Source organism: Sciurus vulgaris (genome assembly GCF_902686455.1).
Source record: "Sciurus vulgaris genome assembly, chromosome: 12".
NCBI lineage: Eukaryota > Metazoa > Chordata > Mammalia > Rodentia > Sciuridae > Sciurus > Sciurus vulgaris.
Window position 1 is genome coordinate 48,145,895 of NC_136473.1, and position 4,983 is coordinate 48,150,877.

Sequence of the window (4,983 nt, forward strand, 5' to 3'; positions counted from 1 at the left end):
GGAATGCTTTCAATTTTCCTTGGTTTAGAATTATGTTGGCCTTGGGTACGGAAAGCCGCTGCTTGCTGCTGGGGCTGCTTCAAGTGGCTCTGCTTACGGAAAACCATGGATTCTTTGCCTGGCTTGCTCCAAGCGGCTCCATAGCCGCTTCTCTTACGGCCCGACCAGCGGGACGAAAGACACGTACACTTCAGAGGTTCATGAAGCAGCTTCCCCTTTATTCAAATAACACCCTCAATATATAAGCAGTCTCATGCATAAGCAATTGTAACCAGATATGTCCATCCAATCCTGTTAAAGGTCAAGCGATCACTTGCTCGAGCATACATGTAAAGTATATCTGTCCACGCGCTAGGCAGCTGAACTGATTATCATACAGCCAATTGTAAACGTGTCCTGCCGTTCTCCAGGCATAATTAGGACGCTGTTTGCTCTCTGCCAGTCGCCATCTTTAGATGCACGTGGCGTAACCCTGGGCCCTGGGTTTTGCCTGCCACAACTCCCCCTTTCTGTTTATAAAAGGACAGTGCCTGTCTTTGGTTGTCCACGGCAGAGCAACATCCTTACCCGTCATTGGACAATGAGGCTCTAGCCCTCATTTCCTGTCTTAGGTTGGTATGAGCTCCCCATGAATCTTACCCATCATTGGCTACCTGTCCAGCATATTTAAGCAGACTTGGGGGGATGGGCCAGCATCAGTTGCGACGAGAACTTGGTGAATAATGGCTGTTTCTCTGCGCGGATGTATATGCATTTGTATATGCACAGGACAGATACAACACACAAGAGACCTCCCCTGGACAAAAACCCAAACCATTCTTTTCCCCATAGAACAGTGGACTGTAGAAATGTGGCCAAATGTTGTAAAAATAGGAGGATATAGAATAGAGGAGTTGGTAAGGGGTACAGGATAGGGCCACATCTTCACAATTGGCGATCGTGCATCCTGTGGGAAAACACTAACAGACCCTCGGGTCCAGATTAATACCGGATCTGGGCCTTTCCATTGTCCTGATAGAATGTCCTTCCAGAGCACTTGAGGTAGATGCTTTTTATTAGGCTCTGAATGATGGTCAGCAGCCGATCAGCCCTCAGAATCAAGATTTAAAAAATTTAAAATGAACAAGACAACAATTTGTCTTTTGGGGATCTGTATGATACCCCTATTCCCCCTTTTTGTTTATAAAGCATGTTTTGAACTGTTAAATGGGCACGCTCAACAATGCTTTGTCCAGTAGGATTATAGGGAACTCCTGTGACATGTTGAATATCAAAGGTGGAACAAAATTGTTTAAAGGCCTGGGACGTATATCCAGGACCATTATCTGTTTTAATTTGTTTGGGAACTCCTAGGATGGAGAAAGAGTGTAAACAGTGTGTTATTACATCTTTGGTTTTTTCTCCAGTAAGAGCAGAGGCCATAATAAATCCTGAAAAGGTATCAATAGACACATGAATGAATTGTAGTTTTCCAAATTCTGAATAATGAGTTACATCCATTTGCCAAATATGATTGGGCTGAAGCCCTTTTGGATTTACTTCTAATGAGGGGTTAGGAATAAGTGTAACACATTTAGCACAAGACTTGACTGTGTCCCGAGCTGTTGCCTTAGTAATTTTATAGCATGTGCGTAGAGTGGAAGCATTTACGTGAAATCTGAAATGAAGTATTTTTGCATTTTCAAGCGTATTAAAGATGTGTGGGTCTCTGGTGGCCATTGTGTAAACTTAAAGGACCTGGAAGGCCAGTATGAGCCCGAACATGCCCAATAAAAAAAGGATTTTTCTGTCCCAAATAAGTTTTTGTAAACTTTGCAAATATTTAGTAATAGTGGAGGTGAGGGAAATCATACCAGTTAATTCTAAATTTTGAACAGCATTAACAACGTATTTGTTATCAGAGAATAGGTTAAAAGGCTCATGGTGGGTTTTGAATACTTCTATAGCTACTAATAGTTGTGTTTGTTGTGCAGAGAGAGTATTAAACAACAATGTTTCTGTAACATTATCTGTAGTAATAGCATCCGTACCATTTTTTGATCCCTCAGTAAATATAAGGGTAGCTCCTGTAATAGGTTCTTTTTGGGTGACTTTAGGAAAAATTATAGGATGTTGACTCCAAAATTGGAGAAGAGGATCAGATGGCAAATGATTGTCAAGCACAGCAGAAGTACTAGTAAAGACTACAGCCCATGAATTTGAATTATTAATAAGATATTGTATCTGATCAGTAGTTGAGGGATGTGATCCAAAGGTGGAAAGGGATACTTTTAATGCCTTAAGAATTAATTCTGCACCGGGGATCTGGTTGAGGGGGTAGAAGACTGGTGCGCAGGAGCAGCCCCCGCTCCCGCCCCAGGAGGCACCAAGGGCGGGGGCCTCAGCAAATGGCTTTCTTGCTGGCCGCTTGCGGAGGTTTGGATTCAGGATTTGTTCCTAGTGTCCAGGACTTTGACAAGAAACTGACAGAGGCAGATGCTTACCTATAAATCTTGATAGAACAACTAAAGCTTTTTGATGACAAGCTTCAAAACTGTAAAGATGATGAACAGAGAAAGAAAATCGAGACTCTCAAAGAGACAACAAATAGCATGGTAGAATCAATTAAACACTGCATTGTGTTGCTGCAGATTGCTAAAAGTACTATTAATCCTGTAGATGCAATATATCAACCTAGTCCCTTGGAACCTGTAATCAGCACAATGCCTTCCCAGACTGTCTTACCTCCAGAACCAGCTCAGTTGTGTAAGTCAGAGCAGCGTCCGTCTTCCCTACCTGTTGGACCTGTATTAGCTACCTTGGGACATCATCAGACTCCAACACCAAATAGTACAGGCAGTGGGCATTCACCACCTAGTAGCAGTCTAACTTCTCCAAGTCATGTCAACTTGTCTCCAAATACAGTCCCAGAGTTCTCTTACTCTAGCAGTGAAGATGAATTCTATGATGCTGATGAATTCCATCAGAGTGGCTCATCCCCAAAGCACTTAATAGATTCTTCTGGATATGCCTCAGTCTTGACACACAGCAGTTTGGGAAATAGCCTAAAGTGCCCAGACACCACAGAATCACTGAATTCTTCCATGTCCAATGGGACAAGTGATGCTGACCTTTTTGATTCACATGACGACAGAGACGATGATGGGGAGGCAGGGTCAGTGGAGGAGCACAAGAGTGTTATCATGCACCTCTTGTCACAGGTTAGGCTTGGAATGGATCTTACTAAGGTAGTTCTTCCAACATTTATTCTTGAAAGAAGATCTCTTTTAGGAATGTATGCAGACTTTTTTGCACATCCGGACCTGTTTGTGAGCATTAGTGACCAGAAAGATCCCAGGGATCGAATGGTTTAGGTTGTGAAATGGTACCTCTCGGCGTTTCATGCAGGAAGGAAAGATCAGTTGCCAAAAAGCCATACAACCCCATTTTGGGTGAAATCTTTCAGTGTCACTGGACATTACCAAATGACACTGAAGAGAACACAGAGCTAGTTTCAGAAGGACCAGTTCCCTGGGTTTCCAAAAACAGTGTAACATTTGTGGCTGAGCAGGTTTCCCATCATCCACCCATTTCAGCCTTTTATGCTGAATGTTTTAACAAGAAAATCCAATTCAATGCTCATATCTGGACTAAATCAAAATTCCTTGGGATGTCAATTGGGGTGCACAACATAGGACAAGGCTGTGTCTCGTGTCTAGACTATGATGAGCATTACATTCTCACGTTCCCTAATGGTTATGGAAGGTCTATCCTCACAGTGCCCTGGGTGGAACTAGGAGGAGAATGCAATATTAATTGCTCCAAAATGGGTTATAGTACAAATATTGTCTTCCACACTAAACCTTTCTATGGAGGTAAGAAACACAGAATCACTGCTGAGATTTTTTCTCCGAATGATAAGAAGTCTTTTTGCTCGATTGAAGGAAATGGTGTAATGTATGCAAAATATGCAACAGGGGAAAATACGGTCTTTGTAGATACCAAGAAGTTGCCTATAATCAAGAAGAAAGTGAGGAAGTTGGAAGATCAAAATGAGTATGAGTCTCACTGCCTTTGGAAAGATGTCACTTTCAATTTAAAAATCAGAGACATTGATGCAGCAACTGAAGCAAAGCACAGACTTGAAGAAAGACAAAGAGCAGAAGCCCGAGAAAGGAAAGAGAAGGAAATTCAGTGGGAGACAAGGTTATTCCATGAAGATGGAGAATGCTGGGTTTATGATGAACCATTATTGAAACGTCTTTGTGCTGTGAAGCATTAGGTTGGGAAACACAAAAGTTTACACCTGATGACCAGGGCAAGTTGTCCTAAATAAGCAACAATCTTCCTTTGGGAGAACCTATCACTCCCTCCTTATTGCAGTGGTCATATCTCAGGGATACTGGACTTTCTGATGAACAATTAAAGCCGGAAAAGCTTCCCTTTCTCTATGGCAGTTAAGATTTTGACTTCAGTCCTGAGAAAATGTTAGGTTTTGAAACAAGATGTCTGCTCCTTTTCCAGACCCCATGCTTTGAAAAGTTTCACACTCTGCACTCTTGTTCTGCTGTTGAGACATGACATGCAAACTCCTACTTACTTACTTCCTGGTTCATATAATCTCTTGGGTTCTATATATACAAATATATACACATAAAAATATACTTGATGGCAGATTTTTCATAAATATTCCATCTGTTGTAAATATTGGTACCTCAGAGTTGTTTTAGAAAATTAGTGCAATGTATTAAAATCATGGTTTTAATCAAAAATCATGTATTAAAATCATGGTTTCACCTATGATAACTTTTATTTTGGAAATGAACTATTATTAAATTGTATCTAAACCTGGATTACAGTTGAATTATACTCCGTGCTTCTTAAGGCTTCATAAAGTAATTTTTCCAACCTTTAAAAAAAAAAAAGAATTAATTCTGCCACAGATTCAGTAAACAAGGCTAAGACCTTGTTAGGGGCATAATTCATGTGTACCCATAGAATAGG

General features: G+C 41.2%; 1 pseudogene across 1 annotated transcript; it reads left to right on the forward strand.

Annotated features, from left to right (window-relative positions):
- Nucleotides 1–2,302: 2,302 nt before the first annotated feature.
- On the forward strand, nt 2,303–4,360 carry LOC306642376 (oxysterol-binding protein-related protein 9-like; annotated as a pseudogene). The gene has a single exon. The product of its transcript is annotated as an oxysterol-binding protein-related protein 9-like (transcript).
- Nucleotides 4,361–4,983: the final 623 nt, after the last annotated feature.